We start from the raw sequence: 27700 nt of genomic DNA on the forward strand, positions 1-27700 counted from the left end.
TCATTGTGTTTTGGCATTGACCAAGCTACCAACAACCTAAAAAATGATCAGAACTGGAGAAATTACACATTGACATTGGGTGAAATCATGTAACTCTTAAGGATGTGTTGCAGACTTGTTGAATAGATTAATTTTTCTTGTTTTGTTTGTTTTTGAGGAAATTGTGCTTTTCTTGTCGAGAAAGGGCGTTTAACGCGATAAAAAGGTTTAGTGCGTTATGAATACGTGCTAGGTTACCAAAACTAAAAATGTGAACTAAATAAGGCCGGGAGTCGTTTTTATTGTTTAAAACACGATTTCTCGACCAGAATATGCTTTTTCAAAAAAGCCATGTTCCCATGGCGAGAAAATCATTTTCTGTGACAAAATGCTTTAAAAGGAGGGATTTCCTCAGAAACACTTAAAATACATATTGTACGTGTCAGAAAACGCACAGAACGTTGAAAGAGAAGGTTTATCACCAAAAAACACATTGGTGAAACCCCTATCTCAAGGCTCTGAGTGTTTGCACACATGTACAACAGGCATGTTTTAACTATAACGTTTTTAGTGAAATCATGTTTCTCTCGAGGAGAAAACGCGTTTAAAGCCATAAAAAGATTTCACTGTGTTTTGGCATTGACCAAGCTACCAACAACCTAAAAAATGATCAGAACTGGAGAAATTACACATTGACATTGGGTGAAATCATGTAACTCTTAAGGATGTGTTGCAGACTTGTTGAATAGATTCATTTTTCTTGTTTTGTTTGTTTTTGATGAAATTGTGCTTTTCTTGTCGAGAAAAGGCGTTTAACGCGATAAAAAGGTTTAGTGCGTTATGAATACGTGCTAGGTTACCAAAAGTAAAAATGTGAACTAAATAAGGCCGGGAGTCGTTTTTATTGTTTAAAACACGATTTCTCGAGCAGAATATGCTTTTTCAAAAAAGCCATGTTCCCATGGCGAGAGACTCGTTTTCTGTGAGAAAATGCATTAAAAGGAGGGATTTCATCAGAAACACTATACATACATATTGTACGTGTCTGAAAACGCACAGAACCTTGAAATAGAAGGTTTCTCACCAAAAAACACATTGGTGAAACCCCTATCTCAAGGCTCTGAGTGTTTGCACACATGTACAACAGGCATGTTTTAACTATAACGTTTTTAGTGAAATCATGTTTCTCTCGAGGAGAAAACGCGTTTAAAGCCATAAAAAGATTTCACTGTGTTTTGGCATTGACCAAGCTACCAACAACCTAAAAAATGATCAGAACTGGAGAAATTACACATTGACATTGGGTGAAATCATGTAACTCTTAAGGATGTGTTGCAGACTTGTTGAATAGATTCATTTTTCTTGTTTTGTTTGTTTTTGATGAAATTGTGCTTTTCTTGTCGAGAAAATGCGTTTAACGCGATAAAAAGGTTTAGTGCGTTATGAATACGTGCTAGGTTACCAAAAGTAAAAATGTGAACTAAATAAGGCCGGGAGTCGTTTTTATTGTTTAAAACACGATTTCTCGAGCAGAATATGCTTTTTCAAAAAAGCCATGTTCCCATGGCGAGAGACTCGTTTTCTGTGAGAAAATGCATTAAAAGGAGGGATTTCATCAGAAACACTATACATACATATTGTACTTGTCTGAAAACGCACAGAACCTTGAAATAGAAGGTTTCTCACCAAAAAACACATTGGTGAAACCCCTATCTCAAGGCTCTGAGTGTTTGCACACATGTACAACAGGCATGTTTAAACTATAAACGTTTTTAGTGAAATCATGTTTCTCTCGAGGAGAAAACGCGTTTAAAGCCATAAAAAGATTTCACTGTGTTTTGGCATTGACCAAGCTACCAACAACCTAAAAAATGATCAGAACTGGAGAAATTACACATTGACATTGGTTGAAATCATGTAACTCTTAAGGATGTGTTGCAGACTTGTTGAATAGATTCATTTTTCTTGTTTTGTTTGTTTTTGATGAAATTGTGCTTTTCTTGTCGAGAAAGGGCGTTTAACGCGATAAAAAGGTTTAGTGCGTTATGAATACAGGCTAGGTTACCAAAAGTAAAAATGTGAACTAAATAAGGCCGGGAGTCGTTCTTATTGTTTAAAACACGATTTCTCGACCAGAATATGCTTTTTCAAAAAAGTCATTTTCCCATGGCAAGAAAATCATTTTCTGTGACAAAATGCATTAAAAGGAGGGATTTCATCAGAAACACCATACATACATATTGTACTTGTCTGAAAACGCACAGAACGTTGAAATAGAAGGTTTCTCACCAAAAAACACATTGGTGAAACCCCTATCTCAAGGCTCTGAGTGTTTGCACACATGTACAACAGGCATGTTTAAACTATAAACGTTTTTAGTGAAATCATGTTTCTCTCGAGGAGAAAACGCGTTTAAAGCCATAAAAAGGATTCACTGTGTTTGGCATTGACCAAGCTACCAACAACCTAAGAAATGATCAGAACTGGAGAAATTACACATTGACATTGGGTGAAATCATGTAACTCTTAAGGACGTGTTGCAGACTTGTTGAATAGATTCATTTTTCTTGTTTTGTTTGTTTTTGATGAAATTGTGCTTTTCTTGTCGAGAAAGGGCGTTTAACGCGATAAAAAGGTTTAGTGCGTTATGAATACGTGCTAGGTTACCAAAACTAAAAATGTGAACTAAATAAGGCCGGGAGTCGTTTTTATTGTTTAAAACACGATTTCTCGACCAGAATATGCTTTTTCAAAAAAGCCATTTTCCCATGGCGAGAAAATCATTTTCTGTGACAAAATGCTTTAAAAGGAGGGATTTCATCAGAAACACTTAAAATACATATTGTACGTGTCTGAAAACGCACAGAAACTTGAAATAGAAGGTTTCTCACCAAAAAACACATTGGTGAAACCCCTATCTCAAGGCTCTGAATGTTTGCAGAATTGTACAACAGGCATGTTTAAACTATAACGTTTTTAGTGAAATCATGTTTCTCTCGAGGAGAAAATGCGTTTAAAGCCATAAAAAGGATTCACTGTGTTTGGAATTGGACCAAGCTACCAAGAACCTAAACAATGATCAGAACTGGAGAAATTACACATTGACATTGGGTGAAATCATGTAACTCTTAAGGATGTGTTGCAGACTTGTTGAATAGATTCATTTTTCTTGTTTTGTTTGTTTTTGATGAAATTGTGCTTTTCTTGTCGAGAAAAGGCGTTTAACGCGATAAAAAGGTTTAGTGCGTTATGAATACGTGCTAGGTTACCAAAAGTAAAAATGTGAACTAAATAAGGCCGGGAGTCGTTTTTATTGTTTAAAACACGATTTCTAAAGCAGAATATGCTTTTTCAAAAAAGCCATGTTCCCATGGCGAGAGACTCGTTTTCTGTGAGAAAATGCATTAAAAGGAGGGATTTCATCAGAAACACCATACATACATATTGTACTTGTCTGAAAACGCACAGAACCTTGAAATAGAAGGTTTCTCACCAAAAAACACATTGGTGAAACCCCTATCTCAAGGCTCTGAGTGTTTGCACACATGTACAACAGGCATATTTAAACTATAAAGTTTTTAAGTGAAATCATGTTTCTCTCGAGGAGAAAACGCGTTTAAAGCCATAAAAAGAGTTCACTGTGTTTTGGCATTGACCAAGCTACCAACAACCTAAAAAATGATCAGAACTGGAGAAATTACACATTGACATTGGGTGAAATCATGTAACTCTTAAGGACGTGTTGCAGACTTGTTGAATAGATTCATTTTTCTTGTTTTGTTTGTTTTTGATGAAATTGTGCTTTTCTTGTCGAGAAAGGGCGTTTAACGCGATAAAAAGGTTTAGTGCGTTATGAATACGTGCTAGGTTACCAAAACTAAAAATGTGAACTAAATAAGGCCGGGAGTCGTTTTTATTGTTTAAAACACGATTTCTCGACCAGAATATGCTTTTTCAAAAAAGCCATTTTCCCATGGCGAGAAAATCTTTTTCTGTGACAAAATGCTTTAAAAGGAGGGATTTCATCAGAAACACTTAAAATACATATTGTAAGTATCTGAAAACGCACAGAACGTTGAAATAGAAGGTTTCTCACCAAAAAACACATTGGTGAAACCCCTATCTCAAGGCTCTGAGTGTTTGCACACATGTACAACAGGCATGTTTTAACTATAACGTTTTTAGTGAAATCATGTTTCTCTCGAGGAGAAAACGCGTTTAAAGCCATAAAAAGATTTCACTGTGTTTTGGCATTGACCAAGCTACCAACAACCTAAAAAATGATCAGAACTGGAGAAATTACACATTGACATTGGGTGAAATCATGTAACTCTTAAGGATGTGTTGCAGACTTGTTGAATAGATTCATTTTTCTTGTTTTGTTTGTTTTTGATGAAATTGTGCTTTTCTTGTCGAGAAAGGGCGTTTAACGCGATAAAAAGGTTTAGTGCGTTATGAATACGGGCTAGGTTACCAAAAGTAAAAATGTGAACTAAATAAGGCCGGGAGTCGTTCTTATTGTTTAAAACACGATTTCTCGACCAGAATATGCTCTTTCAAAAAAGTCATTTTCCCATGGCAAGAAAATCATTTTCTGTGACTAAATGCATTAAAAGGAGGGATTTCATCAGAAACACCATACATACATATTGTACTTGTCTGAAAACGCACAGAACGTTGAAATAGAAGGTTTCTCACCAAAAAACACATTGGTGAAACCCCTATCTCAAGGCTCTGAGTGTTTGCACACATGTACAACAGGCATGTTTAAACTATAAACGTTTTTAGTGAAATCATGTTTCTCTCGAGGAGAAAACGCGTTTAAAGCCATAAAAAGGATTCACTGTGTTTGGCATTGACCAAGCTACCAACAACCTAAGAAATGATCAGAACTGGAGAAATTACACATTGACATTGGGTGAAATCATGTAACTCTTAAGGACGTGTTGCAGACTTGTTGAATAGATTCATTTTTCTTGTTTTGTTTGTTTTTGATGAAATTGTGCTTTTCTTGTCGAGAAAGGGCGTTTAACGCGATAAAAAGGTTTAGTGCGTTATGAATACGTGCTAGGTTACCAAAACTAAAAATGTGAACTAAATAAGGCCGGGAGTCGTTTTTATTGTTTAAAACACGATTTCTCGACCAGAATATGCTTTTTCAAAAAAGCCATTTTCCCATGGCGAGAAAATCATTTTCTGTGACAAAATGCATTAAAAGGAGGGATTTCATCAGAAACACTTAAAATACATATTGTACGTGTCTGAAAACGCACAGAAACTTGAAATAGAAGGTTTCTCACCAAAAAACACATTGGTGAAACCCCTATCTCAAGGCTCTGAATGTTTGCAGAATTGTACAACAGGCATGTTTAAACTATAACGTTTTTAGTGAAATCATGTTTCTCTCGAGGAGAAAATGCGTTTAAAGCCATAAAAAGGATTCACTGTGTTTGGAATTGGACCAAGCTACCAAGAACCTAAACAATGATCAGAACTGGAGAAATTACACATTGACATTGGGTGAAATCATGTAACTCTTAAGGATGTGTTGCAGACTTGTTGAATAGATTCATTTTTCTTGTTTTGTTTGTTTTTGATGAAATTGTGCTTTTCTTGTCGAGAAAAGGCGTTTAACGCGATAAAAAGGTTTATTGCGTTATGAATACGTGCTAGGTTACCAAAAGTAAAAATGTGAACTAAATAAGGCCGGGAGTCGTTTTTATTGTTTAAAACACGATTTCTAAAGCAGAATATGCTTTTTCAAAAAAGCCATGTTCCCATGGCGAGAGACTCGTATTCTGTGAGAAAATGCATTAAAAGGAGGGATTTCAGCAGAAACACCATACATACATATTGTACTTGTCTGAAAACGCACAGAACCTTGAAATAGAAGGTTTCTCACCAAAAAACACATTGGTGAAACCCCTATCTCAAGGCTCTGAGTGTTTGCACACATGTACAACAGGCATGTTTAAACTATAAACGTTTTTAGTGAAATCATGTTTCTCTCGAGGAGAAAACGCGTTTAAAGCCATAAAAAGGATTCACTGTGTTTGGCATTGACCAAGCTACCAACAACCTAAGAAATGATCAGAACTGGAGAAATTACACATTGACATTGGGTGAAATCATGTAACTCTTAAGGACGTGTTGCAGACTTGTTGAATAGATTCATTTTTCTTGTTTTGTTTGTTTTTGATGAAATTGTGCTTTTCTTGTCGAGAAAGGGCGTTTAACGCGATAAAAAGGTTTAGTGCGTTATGAATACGTGCTAGGTTACCAAAACTAAAAATGTGAACTAAATAAGGCCGGGAGTCGTTTTTATTGTTTAAAACACGATTTCTCGACCAGAATATGCTTTTTCAAAAAAGCCATTTTCCCATGGCGAGAAAATCATTTTCTGTGACAAAATGCTTTAAAAGGAGGGATTTCATCAGAAACACTTAAAATACATATTGTACGTGTCTGAAAACGCACAGAAACTTGAAATAGAAGGTTTCTCACCAAAAAACACATTGGTGAAACCCCTATCTCAAGGCTCTGAATGTTTGCAGAATTGTACAACAGGCATGTTTAAACTATAACGTTTTTAGTGAAATCATGTTTCTCTCGAGGAGAAAATGCGTTTAAAGCCATAAAAAGGATTCACTGTGTTTGGAATTGGACCAAGCTACCAAGAACCTAAACAATGATCAGAACTGGAGAAATTACACATTGACATTGGGTGAAATCATGTAACTCTTAAGGATGTGTTGCAGACTTGTTGAATAGATTCATTTTTCTTGTTTTGTTTGTTTTTGATGAAATTGTGCTTTTCTTGTCGAGAAAGGGCGTTTAACGCGATAAAAAGGTTTAGTGCGTTATGAATACGTGCTAGGTTACCAAAAGTAAAAATGTGAACTAAATAAGGCCGGGAGTCGTTTTTATTGTTTAAAACACGATTTCTCGACAAGAATATGCTTTTTCAAAAAAGCCATGTTCCCATGGCGAGAGACTCGTTTTCTGTGAGAAAATGCATTAAAAGGAGGGATTTCATCAGAAACACTATACATACATATTGTACTTGTCTGAAAACGCACAGAACCTTGAAATAGAAGGTTTCTCACCAAAAAACACATTGGTGAAACCCCTATCTCAAGGCTCTGAGTGTTTGCACACATGTACAACAGGCATGTTTAAACTATAAACGTTTTTAGTGAAATCATGTTTCTCTCGAGGAGAAAACGCGTTTAAAGCCATAAAAAGATTTCACTGTGTTTTGGCATTGACCAAGCTACCAACAACCTAAAAAATGATCAGAACTGGAGAAATTACACATTGACATTGGGTGAAATCATGTAACTCTTAAGGATGTGTTGCAGACTTGTTGAATAGATTAATTTTTCTTGTTTTGTTTGTTTTTGAGGAAATTGTGCTTTTCTTGTCGAGAAAGGGCGTTTAACGCGATAAAAAGGTTTAGTGCGTTATGAATACGTGCTAGGTTACCAAAACTAAAAATGTGAACTAAATAAGGCCGGGAGTCGTTTTTATTGTTTAAAACACGATTTCTCGACCAGAATATGCTTTTTCAAAAAAGCCATGTTCCCATGGCGAGAAAATCATTTTCTGTGACAAAATGCTTTAAAAGGAGGGATTTCCTCAGAAACACTTAAAATACATATTGTACGTGTCAGAAAACGCACAGAACGTTGAAAGAGAAGGTTTCTCACCAAAAAACACATTGGTGAAACCCCTATCTCAAGGCTCTGAGTGTTTGCACACATGTACAACAGGCATGTTTTAACTATAACGTTTTTAGTGAAATCATGTTTCTCTCGAGGAGAAAACGCGTTTAAAGCCATAAAAAGATTTCACTGTGTTTTGGCATTGACCAAGCTACCAACAACCTAAAAAATGATCAGAACTGGAGAAATTACACATTGACATTGGGTGAAATCATGTAACTCTTAAGGATGTGTTGCAGACTTGTTGAATAGATTAATTTTTCTTGTTTTGTTTGTTTTTGATGAAATTGTGCTTTTCTTGTCGAGAAAAGGCGTTTAACGCGATAAAAAGGTTTAGTGCGTTATGAATACGTGCTAGGTTACCAAAAGTAAAAATGTGAACTAAATAAGGCCGGGAGTCGTTTTTATTGTTTAAAACACGATTTCTTGAGCAGAATATGCTTTTTCAAAAAAGCCATGTTCCCATGGCGAGAGACTCGTTTTCTGTGAGAAAATGCATTAAAAGGAGGGATTTCATCAGAAACACTATACATACATATTGTACGTGTCAGAAAACGCACAGAACCTTGAAATAGAAGGTTTCTCACCAAAAAACACATTGGTGAAACCCCTATCTCAAGGCTCTGAGTGTTTGCACACATGTACAACAGGCATGTTTAAACTATAAACGTTTTTAGTGAAATCATGTTTCTCTCGAGGAGAAAACGCGTTTAAAGCCATAAAAAGATTTCACTGTGTTTTGGCATTGACCAAGCTACCAACAACCTAAAAAATGATCAGAACTGGAGAAATTACACATTGACATTGGGTGAAATCATGTAACTCTTAAGGATGTGTTGCAGACTTGTTGAATAGATTAATTTTTCTTGTTTTGTTTGTTTTTGAGGAAATTGTGCTTTTCTTGTCGAGAAAGGGCGTTTAACGCGATAAAAAGGTTTAGTGCGTTATGAATACGTGCTAGGTTACCAAAAGTAAAAATGTGAACTAAATAAGGCCGGGAGTCGTTTTTATTGTTTAAAACACGATTTCTCGAGCAGAATATGCTTTTTCAAAAAAGCCATGTTCCCATGGCGAGAAAATCATTTTCTGTGACAAAATGCTTTAAAAGGAGGGATTTCCTCAGAAACACTTAAAATACATATTGTACGTGTCAGAAAACGCACAGAACGTTGAAAGAGAAGGTTTCTCACCAAAAAACACATTGGTGAAACCCCTATCTCAAGGCTCTGAGTGTTTGCACACATGTACAACAGGCATGTTTTAACTATAACGTTTTTAGTGAAATCATATTTCTCTCGAGGAGAAAACGCGTTTAAAGCCATAAAAAGATTTCACTGTGTTTTGGCATTGACCAAGCTACCAACAACCTAAAAAATGATCAGAACTGGAGAAATTACACATTGACATTGGGTGAAATCATGTAACTCTTAAGGATGTGTTGCAGACTTGTTGAATAGATTAATTTTTCTTGTTTTGTTTGTTTTTGATGAAATTGTGCTTTTCTTGTCGAGAAAAGGCGTTTAACGCGATAAAAAGGTTTAGTGCGTTATGAATACGTGCTAGGTTACCAAAAGTAAAAATGTGAACTAAATAAGGCCGGGAGTCGTTTTTATTGTTTAAAACACGATTTCTCGAGCAGAATATGCTTTTTCAAAAAAGCCATGTTCCCATGGCGAGAGACTCGTTTTCTGTGAGAAAATGCATTAAAAGGAGGGATTTCATCAGAAACACTATACATACATATTGTACTTGTCTGAAAACGCACAGAACCTTGAAATAGAAGGTTTCTCACCAAAAAACACATTGGTGAAACCCCTATCTCAAGGCTCTGAGTGTTTGCACACATGTACAACAGGCATGTTTAAACTATAAACGTTTTTAGTGAAATCATGTTTCTCTCGAGGAGAAAACGCGTTTAAAGCCATAAAAAGATTTCACTGTGTTTTGGCATTGACCAAGCTACCAACAACCTAAAAAATGATCAGAACTGGAGAAATTACACATTGACATTGGTTGAAATCATGTAACTCTTAAGGATGTGTTGCAGACTTGTTGAATAGATTCATTTTTCTTGTTTTGTTTGTTTTTGATGAAATTGTGCTTTTCTTGTCGAGAAAGGGCGTTTAACGCGATAAAAAGGTTTAGTGCGTTATGAATACGGGCTAGGTTACCAAAAGTAAAAATGTGAACTAAATAAGGCCGGGAGTCGTTCTTATTGTTTAAAACACGATTTCTCGACCAGAATATGCTTTTTCAAAAAAGTCATTTTCCCATGGCGAGAAAATCATTTTCTGTGACAAAATGCATTAAAAGGAGGGATTTCATCAGAAACACCATACATACATATTGTACTTGTCTGAAAACGCACAGAACGTTGAAATAGAAGGTTTCTCACCAAAAAACACATTTGTGAAACCCCTATCTCAAGGCTCTGAGTGTTTGCACACATGTACAACAGGCATGTTTAAACTATAAACGTTTTTAGTGAAATCATGTTTCTCTCGAGGAGAAAACGCGTTTAAAGCCATAAAAAGGATTCACTGTGTTTGGCATTGACCAAGCTACCAACAACCTAAAAAATGATCAGAACTGGAGAAATTACACATTGACATTGGGTGAAATCATGTAACTCTTAAGGACGTGTTGCAGACTTGTTGAATAGATTCATTTTTCTTGTTTTGTTTGTTTTTGATGAAATTGTGCTTTTCTTGTCGAGAAAGGGCGTTTAACGCGATAAAAAGGTTTAGTGCGTTATGAATACGTGCTAGGTTACCAAAACTAAAAATGTGAACTAAATAAGGCCGGGAGTCGTTTTTATTGTTTAAAACACGATTTCTCGAGCAGAATATGCTTTTTCAAAAAAGCCATGTTCCCATGGCGAGAGACTCGTTTTCTGTGAGAAAATGCATTAAAAGGAGGGATTTCATCAGAAACACTATACATACATATTGTACTTGTCTGAAAACGCACAGAACCTTGAAATAGAAGGTTTCTCACCAAAAAACACATTGGTGAAACCCCTATCTCAAGGCTCTGAGTGTTTGCACACATGTACAACAGGCATGTTTAAACTATAAACGTTTTTAGTGAAATCATGTTTCTCTCGAGGAGAAAACGCGTTTAAAGCCATAAAAAGATTTCACTGTGTTTTGGCATTGACCAAGCTACCAACAACCTAAAAAATGATCAGAACTGGAGAAATTACACATTGACATTGGTTGAAATCATGTAACTCTTAAGGATGTGTTGCAGACTTGTTGAATAGATTCATTTTTCTTGTTTTGTTTGTTTTTGAGGAAATTGTGCTTTTCTTGTCGAGAAAGGGCGTTTAACGCGATAAAAAGGTTTAGTGCGTTATGAATACGTGCTAGGTTACCAAAACTAAAAATGTGAACTAAATAAGGCCGGGAGTCGTTTTTATTGTTTAAAACACGATTTCTCGACCAGAATATGCTTTTTCAAAAAAGCCATGTTCCCATGGCGAGAAAATCATTTTCTGTGACAAAATGCTTTAAAAGGAGGGATTTCCTCAGAAACACTTAAAATACATATTGTACGTGTCAGAAAACGCACAGAACGTTGAAAGAGAAGGTTTCTCACCAAAAAACACATTGGTGAAACCCCTATCTCAAGGCTCTGAGTGTTTGCACACATGTACAACAGGCATGTTTTAACTATAACGTTTTTAGTGAAATCATGTTTCTCTCGAGGAGAAAACGCGTTTAAAGCCATAAAAAGATTTCACTGTGTTTTGGCATTGACCAAGCTACCAACAACCTAAAAAATGATCAGAACTGGAGAAATTACACATTGACATTGGGTGAAATCATGTAACTCTTAAGGATGTGTTGCAGACTTGTTGAATAGATTAATTTTTCTTGTTTTGTTTGTTTTTGATGAAATTGTGCTTTTCTTGTCGAGAAAAGGCGTTTAACGCGATAAAAAGGTTTAGTGCGTTATGAATACGTGCTAGGTTACCAAAAGTAAAAATGTGAACTAAATAAGGCCGGGAGTCGTTTTTATTGTTTAAAACACGATTTCTTGAGCAGAATATGCTTTTTCAAAAAAGCCATGTTCCCATGGCGAGAGACTCGTTTTCTGTGAGAAAATGCATTAAAAGGAGGGATTTCATCAGAAACACTATACATACATATTGTACTTGTCTGAAAACGCACAGAACCTTGAAATAGAAGGTTTCTCACCAAAAAACACATTGGTGAAACCCCTATCTCAAGGCTCTGAGTGTTTGCACACATGTACAACAGGCATGTTTAAACTATAAACGTTTTTAGTGAAATCATGTTTCTCTCGAGGAGAAAACGCGTTTAAAGCCATAAAAAGATTTCACTGTGTTTTGGCATTGACCAAGCTACCAACAACCTAAAAAATGATCAGAACTGGAGAAATTACACATTGACATTGGGTGAAATCATGTAACTCTTAAGGATGTGTTGCAGACTTGTTGAATAGATTAATTTTTCTTGTTTTGTTTGTTTTTGAGGAAATTGTGCTTTTCTTGTCGAGAAAGGGCGTTTAACGCGATAAAAAGGTTTAGTGCGTTATGAATACGTGCTAGGTTACCAAAACTAAAAATGTGAACTAAATAAGGCCGGGAGTCGTTTTTATTGTTTAAAACACGATTTCTCGACCAGAATATGCTTTTTCAAAAAAGCCATGTTCCCATGGCGAGAAAATCATTTTCTGTGACAAAATGCTTTAAAAGGAGGGATTTCCTCAGAAACACTTAAAATACATATTGTACGTGTCAGAAAACGCACAGAACGTTGAAAGAGAAGGTTTCTCACCAAAAAACACATTGGTGAAACCCCTATCTCAAGGCTCTGAGTGTTTGCACACATGTACAACAGGCATGTTTTAACTATAACGTTTTTAGTGAAATCATATTTCTCTCGAGGAGAAAACGCGTTTAAAGCCATAAAAATATTTCACTGTGTTTTGGCATTGACCAAGCTACCAACAACCTAAAAAATGATCAGAACTGGAGAAATTACACATTGACATTGGGTGAAATCATGTAACTCTTAAGGACGTGTTGCAGACTTGTTGAATAGATTCATTTTTCTTGTTTTGTTTGTTTTTGATGAAATTGTGCTTTTCTTGTCGAGAAAGGGCGTTTAACGCGATAAAAAGGTTTAGTGCGTTATGAATACGTGCTAGGTTACCAAAACTAAAAATGTGAACTAAATAAGGCCGGGAGTCGTTTTTATTGTTTAAAACACGATTTCTCGAGCAGAATATGCTTTTTCAAAAAAGCCATGTTCCCATGGCGAGAGACTCGTTTTCTGTGAGAAAATGCATTAAAAGGAGGGATTTCATCAGAAACACTATACATACATATTGTACTTGTCTGAAAACGCACAGAACCTTGAAATAGAAGGTTTCTCACCAAAAAACACATTGGTGAAACCCCTATCTCAAGGCTCTGAGTGTTTGCACACATGTACAACAGGCATGTTTAAACTATAAACGTTTTTAGTGAAATCATGTTTCTCTCGAGGAGAAAACGCGTTTAAAGCCATAAAAAGATTTCACTGTGTTTTGGCATTGACCAAGCTACCAACAACCTAAAAAATGATCAGAACTGGAGAAATTACACATTGACATTGGTTGAAATCATGTAACTCTTAAGGATGTGTTGCAGACTTGTTGAATAGATTCATTTTTCTTGTTTTGTTTGTTTTTGAGGAAATTGTGCTTTTCTTGTCGAGAAAGGGCGTTTAACGCGATAAAAAGGTTTAGTGCGTTATGAATACGTGCTAGGTTACCAAAACTAAAAATGTGAACTAAATAAGGCCGGGAGTCGTTTTTATTGTTTAAAACACGATTTCTCGACCAGAATATGCTTTTTCAAAAAAGCCATGTTCCCATGGCGAGAAAATCATTTTCTGTGACAAAATGCTTTAAAAGGAGGGATTTCCTCAGAAACACTTAAAATACATATTGTACGTGTCAGAAAACGCACAGAACGTTGAAAGAGAAGGTTTCTCACCAAAAAACACATTGGTGAAACCCCTATCTCAAGGCTCTGAGTGTTTGCACACATGTACAACAGGCATGTTTTAACTATAACGTTTTTAGTGAAATCATGTTTCTCTCGAGGAGAAAACGCGTTTAAAGCCATAAAAAGATTTCACTGTGTTTTGGCATTGACCAAGCTACCAACAACCTAAAAAATGATCAGAACTGGAGAAATTACACATTGACATTGGGTGAAATCATGTAACTCTTAAGGATGTGTTGCAGACTTGTTGAATAGATTAATTTTTCTTGTTTTGTTTGTTTTTGATGAAATTGTGCTTTTCTTGTCGAGAAAAGGCGTTTAACGCGATAAAAAGGTTTAGTGCGTTATGAATACGTGCTAGGTTACCAAAAGTAAAAATGTGAACTAAATAAGGCCGGGAGTCGTTTTTATTGTTTAAAACACGATTTCTCGAGCAGAATATGCTTTTTCAAAAAAGCCATGTTCCCATGGCGAGAGACTCGTTTTCTGTGAGAAAATGCATTAAAAGGAGGGATTTCATCAGAAACACTATACATACATATTGTACTTGTCTGAAAACGCACAGAACCTTGAAATAGAAGGTTTCTCACCAAAAAACACATTGGTGAAACCCCTATCTCAAGGCTCTGAGTGTTTGCACACATGTACAACAGGCATGTTTAAACTATAAACGTTTTTAGTGAAATCATGTTTCTCTCGAGGAGAAAACGCGTTTAAAGCCATAAAAAGATTTCACTGTGTTTTGGCATTGACCAAGCTACCAACAACCTAAAAAATGATCAGAACTGGAGAAATTACACATTGACATTGGGTGAAATCATGTAACTCTTAAGGATGTGTTGCAGACTTGTTGAATAGATTAATTTTTCTTGTTTTGTTTGTTTTTGAGGAAATTGTGCTTTTCTTGTCGAGAAAAGGCGTTTAACGCGATAAAAAGGTTTAGTGCGTTATGAATACGTGCTAGGTTACCAAAACTAAAAATGTGAACTAAATAAGGCCGGGAGTCGTTTTTATTGTTTAAAACACGATTTCTCGACCAGAATATGCTTTTTCAAAAAAGCCATTTTCCCATGGCGAGAAAATCATTTTCTGTGACAAAATGCTTTAAAAGGAGGGATTTCATCAGAAACACTTAAAATACATATTGTACGTGTTTGAAAACGCACAGAACCTTGAAATAGAAGGTTTCTCACCAAAAAACACATTGGTGAAACCCCTATTTTAAGGCTCTGAATGTTTGCAGACTTGTACAACAGGCATGTTTTAACTATAACGTTTTTAGTGAAATCATGTTTCTCTCGAGGAGAAAATGCGTTTAAAGCCATAAAAAGGATTCACTGTGTTTGGAATTGGACCAAGCTACCAAGAACCTAAACAATGATCAGAACTGGAGAAATTACACATTGACATTGGGTGAAATCATGTAACTCTTAAGGATGTGTTGCAGACTTGTTGAATAGATTAATTTTTCTTGTTTTGTTTGTTTTTGATGAAATTGTGCTTTTCTTGTCGAGAAAAGGCGTTTAACGCGATAAAAAGGTTTAGTGCGTTATGAATACGTGCTAGGTTACCAAAAGTAAAAATGTGAACTAAATAAGGCCGGGAGTCGTTTTTATTGTTTAAAACACGATTTCTCGAGCAGAATATGCTTTTTCAAAAAAGCCATGTTCCCATGGCGAGAGACTCGTTTTCTGTGAGAAAATGCATTAAAAGGAGGGATTTCATCAGAAACACTATACATACATATTGTACTTGTCTGAAAACGCACAGAACCTTGAAATAGAAGGTTTCTCACCAAAAAACACATTGGTGAAACCCCTATCTCAAGGCTCTGAGTGTTTGCACACATGTACAACAGGCATGTTTAAACTATAAACGTTTTTAGTGAAATCATGTTTCTCTCGAGGAGAAAACGCGTTTAAAGCCATAAAAAGATTTCACTGTGTTTTGGCATTGACCAAGCTACCAACAACCTAAAAAATGATCAGAACTGGAGAAATTACACATTGACATTGGTTGAAATCATGTAACTCTTAAGGATGTGTTGCAGACTTGTTGAATAGATTCATTTTTCTTGTTTTGTTTGTTTTTGATGAAATTGTGCTTTTCTTGTCGAGAAAGGGCGTTTAACGCGATAAAAAGGTTTAGTGCGTTATGAATACGGGCTAGGTTACCAAAAGTAAAAATGTGAACTAAATAAGGCCGGGAGTCGTTCTTATTGTTTAAAACACGATTTCTTGAGCAGAATATGCTTTTTCAAAAAAGTCATTTTCCCATGGCGAGAAAATCATTTTCTGTGACAAAATGCATTAAAAGGAGGGATTTCATCAGAAACACCATACATACATATTGTACTTGTCTGAAAACGCACAGAACGTTGAAATAGAAGGTTTCTCACCAAAAAACACATTTGTGAAACCCCTATCTCAAGGCTCTGAGTGTTTGCACACATGTACAACAGGCATGTTTAAACTATAAACGTTTTTAGTGAAATCATGTTTCTCTCGAGGAGAAAACGCGTTTAAAGCCATAAAAAGGATTCACTGTGTTTGGCATTGACCAAGCTACCAACAACCTAAAAAATGATCAGAACTGGAGAAATTACACATTGACATTGGGTGAAATCATGTAACTCTTAAGGACGTGTTGCAGACTTGTTGAATAGATTCATTTTTCTTGTTTTGTTTGTTTTTGATGAAATTGTGCTTTTCTTGTCGAGAAAGGGCGTTTAACGCGATAAAAAGGTTTAGTGCGTTATGAATACGTGCTAGGTTACCAAAACTAAAAATGTGAACTAAATAAGGCCGGGAGTCGTTTTTATTGTTTAAAACACGATTTCTCGAGCAGAATATGCTTTTTCAAAAAAGCCATGTTCCCATGGCGAGAGACTCGTTTTCTGTGAGAAAATGCATTAAAAGGAGGGATTTCATCAGAAACACTATACATACATATTGTACTTGTCTGAAAACGCACAGAACCTTGAAATAGAAGGTTTCTCACCAAAAAACACATTGGTGAAACCCCTATCTCAAGGCTCTGAGTGTTTGCACACATGTACAACAGGCATGTTTAAACTATAAACGTTTTTAGTGAAATCATGTTTCTCTCGAGGAGAAAACGCGTTTAAAGCCATAAAAAGATTTCACTGTGTTTTGGCATTGACCAAGCTACCAACAACCTAAAAAATGATCAGAACTGGAGAAATTACACATTGACATTGGTTGAAATCATGTAACTCTTAAGGATGTGTTGCAGACTTGTTGAATAGATTAATTTGTCTTGTTTTGTTTGTTTTTGAGGAAATTGTGCTTTTCTTGTCGAGAAAGGGCGTTTAATGCGATAAAAAGGTTTAGTGCGTTATGAATACGTGCTAGGTTACCAAAACTAAAAATGTGAACTAAATAAGGCCGGGAGTCGTTTTTATTGTTTAAAACACGATTTCTCGACCAGAATATGCTTTTTCAAAAAAGCCATGTTCCCATGGCGAGAAAATCATTTTCTGTGACAAAATGCTTTAAAAGGAGGGATTTCCTCAGAAACACTTAAAATACATATTGTACGTGTCAGAAAACGCACAGAACGTTGAAAGAGAAGGTTTCTCACCAAAAAACACATTGGTGAAACCCCTATCTCAAGGCTCTGAGTGTTTGCACACATGTACAACAGGCATGTTTTAACTATAACGTTTTTAGTGAAATCATGTTTCTCTCGAGGAGAAAACGCGTTTAAAGCCATAAAAAGATTTCACTGTGTTTTGGCATTGACCAAGCTACCAACAACCTAAAAAATGATCAGAACTGGAGAAATTACACATTGACATTGGGTGAAATCATGTAACTCTTAAGGATGTGTTGCAGACTTGTTGAATAGATTAATTTTTCTTGTTTTGTTTGTTTTTGATGAAATTGTGCTTTTCTTGTCGAGAAAAGGCGTTTAACGCGATAAAAAGGTTTAGTGCGTTATGAATACGTGCTAGGTTACCAAAACTAAAAATGTGAACTAAATAAGGCCGGGAGTCGTTTTTATTGTTTAAAACACGATTTTTCGAGCAGAATATGCTTTTTCAAAAAAGCCATGTTCCCATGGCGAGAGACTCGTTTTCTGTGAGAAAATGCATTAAAAGGAGGGATTTCATCAGAAACACTATACATACATATTGTACTTGTCTGAAAACGCACAGAACCTTGAAATAGAAGGTTTCTCACCAAAAAACACATTGGTGAAACCCCTATCTCAAGGCTCTGAGTGTTTGCACACATGTACAACAGGCATGTTTAAACTATAAACGTTTTTAGTGAAATCATGTTTCTCTCGAGGAGAAAACGCGTTTAAAGCCATAAAAAGATTTCACTGTGTTTTGGCATTGACCAAGCTACCAACAACCTAAAAAATGATCAGAACTGGAGAAATTACACATTGACATTGGTTGAAATCATGTAACTCTTAAGGATGTGTTGCAGACTTGTTGAATAGATTAATTTTTCTTGTTTTGTTTGTTTTTGAGGAAATTGTGCTTTTCTTGTCGAGAAAGGGCGTTTAACGCGATAAAAAGGTTTAGTGCGTTATGAATACGTGCTAGGTTACCAAAACTAAAAATGTGAACTAAATAAGGCCGGGAGTCGTTTTTATTGTTTAAAACACGATTTCTCGACCAGAATATGCTTTTTCAAAAAAGCCATGTTCCCATGGCGAGAAAATCATTTTCTGTGACAAAATGCTTTAAAAGGAGGGATTTCCTCAGAAACACTTAAAATACATATTGTACGTGTCAGAAAACGCACAGAACGTTGAAAGAGAAGGTTTCTCACCAAAAAACACATTGGTGAAACCCCTATCTCAAGGCTCTGAGTGTTTGCACACATGTACAACAGGCATGTTTTAACTATAACGTTTTTAGTGAAATCATGTTTCTCTCGAGGAGAAAACGCGTTTAAAGCCATAAAAAGATTTCACTGTGTTTTGGCATTGACCAAGCTACCAACAACCTAAAAAATGATCAGAACTGGAGAAATTACACATTGACATTGGTTGAAATCATGTAACTCTTAAGGATGTGTTGCAGACTTGTTGAATAGATTAATTTTTCTTGTTTTGTTTGTTTTTGAGGAAATTGTGCTTTTCTTGTCGAGAAAGGGCGTTTAACGCGATAAAAAGGTTTAGTGCGTTATGAATACGGGCTAGGTTACCAAAACTAAAAATGTGAACTAAATAAGGCCGGGAGTCGTTTTTATTGTTTAAAACACGATTTCTCGACCAGAATATGCTTTTTCAAAAAAGCCATGTTCCCATGGCGAGAAAATCATTTTCTGTGACAAAATGCTTTAAAAGGAGGGATTTCCTCAGAAACACTTAAAATACATATTGTACGTGTCAGAAAACGCACAGAACGTTGAAAGAGAAGGTTTCTCACCAAAAAACACATTGGTGAAACCCCTATCTCAAGGCTCTGAGTGTTTGCACACATGTACAACAGGCATGTTTTAACTATAACGTTTTTAGTGAAATCATGTTTCTCTCGAGGAGAAAACGCGTTTAAAGCCATAAAAAGATTTCACTGTGTTTTGGCATTGACCAAGCTACCAACAACCTAAAAAATGATCAGAACTGGAGAAATTACACATTGACATTGGGTGAAATCATGTAACTCTTAAGGATGTGTTGCAGACTTGTTGAATAGATTAATTTTTCTTGTTTTGTTTGTTTTTGATGAAATTGTGCTTTTCTTGTCGAGAAAAGGCGTTTAACGCGATAAAAAGGTTTAGTGCGTTATGAATACGTGCTAGGTTACCAAAAGTAAAAATGTGAACTAAATAAGGCCGGGAGTCGTTTTTATTGTTTAAAACACGATTTTTCGAGCAGAATATGCTTTTTCAAAAAAGCCATGTTCCCATGGCGAGAGACTCGTTTTCTGTGAGAAAATGCATTAAAAGGAGGGATTTCATCAGAAACACTATACATACATATTGTACTTGTCTGAAAACGCACAGAACCTTGAAATAGAAGGTTTCTCACCAAAAAACACATTGGTGTAACCCCTATCTCAAGGCTCTGAGTGTTTGCACACATGTACAACAGGCATGTTTAAACTATAAACGTTTTTAGTGAAATCATGTTTCTCTCGAGGAGAAAACGCGTTTAAAGCCATAAAAAGATTTCACTGTGTTTTGGCATTGACCAAGCTACCAACAACCTAAAAAATGATCAGAACTGGAGAAATTACACATTGACATTGGTTGAAATCATGTAACTCTTAAGGATGTGTTGCAGACTTGTTGAATAGATTCATTTTTCTTGTTTTGTTTGTTTTTGATGAAATTGTGCTTTTCTTGTCGAGAAAGGGCGTTTAACGCGATAAAAATGTTTAGTGCGTTATGAATACGGGCTAGGTTACCAAAAGTAAAAATGTGAACTAAATAAGGCCGGGAGTCGTTCTTATTGTTTAAAACACGATTTCTCGACCAGAATATGCTTTTTCAAAAAAGCCATGTTCCCATGGCGAGAAAATCATTTTCTGTGACAAAATGCATTAAAAGGAGGGATTTCATCAGAAACACCATACATACATATTGTACTTGTCTGAAAACGCACAGAACGTTGAAATAGAAGGTTTCTCACCAAAAAACACATTTGTGAAACCCCTATCTCAAGGCTCTGAGTGTTTGCACACATGTACAACAGGCATGTTTAAACTATAAACGTTTTTAGTGAAATCATGTTTCTCTCGAGGAGAAAACGCGTTTAAAGCCATAAAAAGATTTCACTGTGTTTTGGCATTGACCAAGCTACCAACAACCTAAAAAATGATCAGAACTGGAGAAATTACACATTGACATTGGTTGAAATCATGTAACTCTTAAGGATGTGTTGCAGACTTGTTGAATAGATTCATTTTTCTTGTTTTGTTTGTTTTTGATGAAATTGTGCTTTTCTTGTCGAGAAAGGGCGTTTAACGCGATAAAAAGGTTTAGTGCGTTATGAATACGGGCTAGGTTACCAAAAGTAAAAATGTGAACTAAATAAGGCCGGGAGTCGTTCTTATTGTTTAAAACACGATTTCTCGACCAGAATATGCTTTTTCAAAAAAGTCATTTTCCCATGGCGAGAAAATCATTTTCTGTGACAAAATGCATTAAAAGGAGGGATTTCATCAGAAACACCATACATACATATTGTACTTGTCTGAAAACGCACAGAACGTTGAAATAGAAGGTTTCTCACCAAAAAACACATTTGTGAAACCCCTATCTCAAGGCTCTGAGTGTTTGCACACATGTACAACAGGCATGTTTAAACTATAAACGTTTTTAGTGAAATCATGTTTCTCTCGAGGAGAAAACGCGTTTAAAGCCATAAAAAGGATTCACTGTGTTTGGCATTGACCAAGCTACCAACAACCTAAAAAATGATCAGAACTGGAGAAATTACACATTGACATTGGGTGAAATCATGTAACTCTTAAGGACGTGTTGCAGACTTGTTGAATAGATTCATTTTTCTTGTTTTGTTTGTTTTTGATGAAATTGTGCTTTTCTTGTCGAGAAAGGGCGTTTAACGCGATAAAAAGGTTTAGTGCGTTATGAATACGTGCTAGGTTACCAAAACTAAAAATGTGAACTAAATAAGGCCGGGAGTCGTTTTTATTGTTTAAAACACGATTTTTCGAGCAGAATATGCTTTTTCAAAAAAGCCATGTTCCCATGGCGAGAGACTCGTTTTCTGTGAGAAAATGCATTAAAAGGAGGGATTTCATCAGAAACACTATACATACATATTGTACTTGTCTGAAAACGCACAGAACCTTGAAATAGAAGGTTTCTCACCAAAAAACACATTGGTGTAACCCCTATCTCAAGGCTCTGAGTGTTTGCACACATGTACAACAGGCATGTTTAAACTATAAACGTTTTTAGTGAAATCATGTTTCTCTCGAGGAGAAAACGCGTTTAAAGCCATAAAAAGATTTCACTGTGTTTTGGCATTGACCAAGCTACCAACAACCTAAAAAATGATCAGAACTGGAGAAATTACACATTGACATTGGTTGAAATCATGTAACTCTTAAGGATGTGTTGCAGACTTGTTGAATAGATTCATTTTTCTTGTTTTGTTTGTTTTTGATGAAATTGTGCTTTTCTTGTCGAGAAAGGGCGTTTAACGCGATAAAAAGGTTTAGTGCGTTATGAATACGGGCTAGGTTACCAAAAGTAAAAATGTGAACTAAATAAGGCCGGGAGTCGTTCTTATTGTTTAAAACACGATTTCTCGACCAGAATATGCTTTTTCAAAAAGTCATTTTCCCATGGCGAGAAAATCATTTTCTGTGACAAAATGCATTAAAAGGAGGGATTTCATCAGAAACACCATACATACATATTGTACTTGTCTGAAAACGCACAGAACGTTGAAATAGAAGGTTTCTCACCAAAAAACACATTTGTGAAACCCCTATCTCAAGGCTCTGAGTGTTTGCACACATGTACAACAGGCATGTTTAAACTATAAACGTTTTTAGTGAAATCATGTTTCTCTCGAGGAGAAAACGCGTTTAAAGCCATAAAAAGGATTCACTGTGTTTGGCATTGACCAAGCTACCAACAACCTAAAAAATGATCAGAACTGGAGAAATTACACATTGACATTGGGTGAAATCATGTAACTCTTAAGGACGTGTTGCAGACTTGTTGAATAGATTCATTTTTCTTGTTTTGTTTGTTTTTGATGAAATTGTGCTTTTCTTGTCGAGAAAGGGCGTTTAACGCGATAAAAAGGTTTAGTGCGTTATGAATACGTGCTAGGTTACCAAAACTAAAAATGTGAACTAAATAAGGCCGGGAGTCGTTTTTATTGTTTAAAACACGATTTCTCGACCAGAATATGCTTTTTCAAAAAAGCCATTTTCCCATGGCGAGAAAATCATTTTCTGTGACAAAATGCTTTAAAAGGAGGGATTTCATCAGAAACACTTAAAATACATATTGTACGTGTCTGAAAACGCACAGAAACTTGAAATAGAAGGTTTCTCACCAAAAAACACATTGGTGAAACCCCTATCTCAAGGCTCTGAATGTTTGCAGAATTGTACAACAGGCATGTTTAAACTATAACGTTTTTAGTGAAATCATGTTTCTCTCGAGGAGAAAATGCGTTTAAAGCCATAAAAAGGATTCACTGTGTTTGGAATTGGACCAAGCTACCAAGAACCTAAACAATGATCAGAACTGGAGAAATTACACATTGACATTGGGTGAAATCATGTAACTCTTAAGGATGTGTTGCAGACTTGTTGAATAGATTCATTTTTCTTGTTTTGTTTGTTTTTGATGAAATTGTGCTTTTCTTGTCGAGAAAAGGCGTTTAACGCGATAAAAAGGTTTATTGCGTTATGAATACGTGCTAGGTTACCAAAAGTAAAAATGTGAACTAAATAAGGCCGGGAGTCGTTTTTATTGTTTAAAACACGATTTCTCGAGCAGAATATGTTTTTTCAAAAAAGCCATGTTCCCATGGCGAGAGACTCGTTTTCTGTGACAAAATGCATTAAAAGGAGGGATTTCATCAGAAACACTATACATACATATTGTACTTGTCTGAAAACGCACAGAACCTTGAAATAGAAGGTTTCTCACCAAAAAACACATTGGTGAAACCCCTATCTCAAGGCTCTGAGTGTTTGCACACATGTACAACAGGCATGTTTAAACTATAAACGTTTTTAGTGAAATCATGTTTCTCTCGAGGAGAAAACGCGTTTAAAGCCATAAAAAGATTTCACTGTGTTTTGGCATTGACCAAGCTACCAACAACCTAAAAAATGATCAGAACTGGAGAAATTACACATTGACATTGGTTGAAATCATGTAACTCTTAAGGATGTGTTGCAGACTTGTTGAATAGATTAATTTTTCTTGTTTTGTTTGTTTTTGAGGAAATTGTGCTTTTCTTGTCGAGAAAGGGCGTTTAACGCGATAAAAAGGTTTAGTGCGTTATGAATACGTGCTAGGTTACCAAAACTAAAAATGTGAACTAAATAAGGCCGGGAGTCGTTTTTATTGTTTAAAACACGATTTCTCGACCAGAATATGCTTTTTCAAAAAAGCCATGTTCCCATGGCGAGAAAATCATTTTCTGTGACAAAATGCTTTAAAAGGAGGGATTTCCTCAGAAACACTTAAAATACATATTGTACGTGTCAGAAAACGCACAGAACGTTGAAAGAGAAGGTTTCTCACCAAAAAACACATTGGTGAAACCCCTATCTCAAGGCTCTGAGTGTTTGCACACATGTACAACAGGCATGTTTTAACTATAACGTTTTTAGTGAAATCATGTTTCTCTCGAGGAGAAAACGCGTTTAATTAAAGCCATAAAAAGATTTCACTGTGTTTTGGCATTGACCAAGCTACCAACAACCTAAAAAATGATCAGAACTGGAGAAATTACACATTGACATTGGGTGAAATCATGTAACTCTTAAGGATGTGTTGCAGACTTGTTGAATAGATTCATTTTTCTTGTTTTGTTTGTTTTTGATGAAATTGTGCTTTTCTTGTCGAGAAAAGGCGTTTAACGCGATAAAAAGGTTTAGTGCGTTATGAATACGTGCTAGGTTACCAAAAGTAAAAATGTGAACTAAATAAGGCCGGGAGTCGTTTTTATTGTTTAAAACACGATTTTTCGAGCAGAATATGCTTTTTCAAAAAAGCCATGTTCCCATGGCGAGAGACTCGTTTTCTGTGAGAAAATGCATTAAAAGGAGGGATTTCATCAGAAACACTATACATACATATTGTACTTGTCTGAAAACGCACAGAACCTTGAAATAGAAGGTTTCTCACCAAAAAACACATTGGTGTAACCCCTATCTCAAGGCTCTGAGTGTTTGCACACATGTACAACAGGCATGTTTAAACTATAAACGTTTTTAGTGAAATCATGTTTCTCTCGAGGAGAAAACGCGTTTAAAGCCATAAAAAGATTTCACTGTGTTTTGGCATTGACCAAGCTACCAACAACCTAAAAAATGATCAGAACTGGAGAAATTACACATTGACATTGGTTGAAATCATGTAACTCTTAAGGATGTGTTGCAGACTTGTTGAATAGATTAATTTTTCTTGTTTTGTTTGTTTTTGATGAAATTGTGCTTTTCTTGTCGAGAAAGGGCGTTTAACGCGATAAAAAGGTTTAGTGCGTTATGAATACGTGCTAGGTTACCAAAACTAAAAATGTGAACTAAATAAGGCCGGGAGTCGTTTTTATTGTTTAAAACACGATTTCTCGACCAGAATATGCTTTTTCAAAAAAGCCATTTTCCCATGGCGAGAAAATCATTTTCTGTGACAAAATGCTTTAAAAGGAGGGATTTCATCAGAAACACTTAAAATACATATTGTACGTGTCTGAAAACGCACAGAAACTTGAAATAGAAGGTTTCTCACCAAAAAACACATTGGTGAAACCCCTATCTCAAGGCTCTGAATGTTTGCAGAATTGTACAACAGGCATGTTTAAACTATAACGTTTTTAGTGAAATCATGTTTCTCTCGAGGAGAAAATGCGTTTAAAGCCATAAAAAGGATTCACTGTGTTTGGAATTGGACCAAGCTACCAAGAACCTAAACAATGATCAGAACTGGAGAAATTACACATTGACATTGGGTGAAATCATGTAACTCTTAAGGATGTGTTGCAGACTTGTTGAATAGATTCATTTTTCTTGTTTTGTTTGTTTTTGATGAAATTGTGCTTTTCTTGTCGAGAAAAGGCGTTTAACGCGATAAAAAGGTTTATTGCGTTATGAATACGTGCTAGGTTACCAAAAGTAAAAATGTGAACTAAATAAGGCCGGGAGTCGTTTTTATTGTTTAAAACACGATTTCTAAAGCAGAATATGCTTTTTCAAAAAAGCCATGTTCCCATGGCGAGAGACTCGTATTCTGTGAGAAAATGCATTAAAAGGAGGGATTTCATCAGAAACACCATACATACATATTGTACTTGTCTGAAAACGCACAGAACCTTGAAATAGAAGGTTTCTCACCAAAAAACACATTGGTGAAACCCCTATCTCAAGGCTCTGAGTGTTTGCACACATGTACAACAGGCATGTTTAAACTATAAACGTTTTTAGTGAAATCATGTTTCTCTCGAGGAGAAAACGCGTTTAAAGCCATAAAAAGGATTCACTGTGTTTGGCATTGACCAAGCTACCAACAACCTAAGAAATGATCAGAACTGGAGAAATTACACATTGACATTGGGTGAAATCATGTAACTCTTAAGGACGTGTTGCAGACTTGTTGAATAGATTCATTTTTCTTGTTTTGTTTGTTTTTGATGAAATTGTGCTTTTCTTGTCGAGAAAGGGCGTTTAACGCGATAAAAAGGTTTAGTGCGTTATGAATACGTGCTAGGTTACCAAAACTAAAAATGTGAACTAAATAAGGCCGGGAGTCGTTTTTATTGTTTAAAACACGATTTCTCGACCAGAATATGCTTTTTCAAAAAAGCCATTTTCCCATGGCGAGAAAATCATTTTCTGTGACAAAATGCTTTAAAAGGAGGGATTTCATCAGAAACACTTAAAATACATATTGTACGTGTCTGAAAACGCACAGAAACTTGAAATAGAAGGTTTCTCACCAAAAAACACATTGGTGAAACCCCTATCTCAAGGCTCTGAATGTTTGCAGAATTGTACAACAGGCATGTTTAAACTATAACGTTTTTAGTGAAATCATGTTTCTCTCGAGGAGAAAATGCGTTTAAAGCCATAAAAAGGATTCACTGTGTTTGGAATTGGACCAAGCTACCAAGAACCTAAACAATGATCAGAACTGGAGAAATTACACATTGACATTGGGTGAAATCATGTAACTCTTAAGGATGTGTTGCAGACTTGTTGAATAGATTCATTTTTCTTGTTTTGTTTGTTTTTGATGAAATTGTGCTTTTCTTGTCGAGAAAGGGCGTTTAACGCGATAAAAAGGTTTAGTGCGTTATGAATACGTGCTAGGTTACCAAAAGTAAAAATGTGAACTAAATAAGGCCGGGAGTCGTTTTTATTGTTTAAAACACGATTTCTCGACAAGAATATGCTTTTTCAAAAAAGCCATGTTCCCATGGCGAGAGACTCGTTTTCTGTGAGAAAATGCATTAAAAGGAGGGATTTCATCAGAAACACTATACATACATATTGTACTTGTCTGAAAACGCACAGAACCTTGAAATAGAAGGTTTCTCACCAAAAAACACATTGGTGAAACCCCTATCTCAAGGCTCTGAGTGTTTGCACACATGTACAACAGGCATGTTTAAACTATAAACGTTTTTAGTGAAATCATGTTTCTCTCGAGGAGAAAACGCGTTTAAAGCCATAAAAAGATTTCACTGTGTTTTGGCATTGACCAAGCTACCAACAACCTAAAAAATGATCAGAACTGGAGAAATTACACATTGACATTGGGTGAAATCATGTAACTCTTAAGGATGTGTTGCAGACTTGTTGAATAGATTCATTTTTCTTGTTTTGTTTGTTTTTGAGGAAATTGTGCTTTTCTTGTCGAGAAAGGGCGTTTAACGCGATAAAAAGGATTAGTGCGTTATGAATACGTGCTAGGTTACCAAAACTAAAAATGTGAACTAAATAAGGCCGGGAGTCGTTTTTATTGTTTAAAACACGATTTCTCGACCAGAATATGCTTTTTCAAAAAAGCCATGTTCCCATGGCGAGAAAATCATTTTCTGTGACAAAATGCTTTAAAAGGAGGGATTTCCTCAGAAACACTTAAAATACATATTGTACGTGTCAGAAAACGCACAGAACGTTGAAAGAGAAGGTTTCTCACCAAAAAACACATTGGTGAAACCCCTATCTCAAGGCTCTGAGTGTTTGCACACATGTACAACAGGCATGTTTTAACTATAACGTTTTTAGTGAAATCATGTTTCTCTCGAGGAGAAAACGCGTTTAAAG

This window comes from Lampris incognitus, chromosome 10, assembly GCF_029633865.1.
Source record: "Lampris incognitus isolate fLamInc1 chromosome 10, fLamInc1.hap2, whole genome shotgun sequence".
In the NCBI taxonomy this organism is placed as follows: Eukaryota; Metazoa; Chordata; class Actinopteri; order Lampriformes; family Lampridae; genus Lampris; species Lampris incognitus.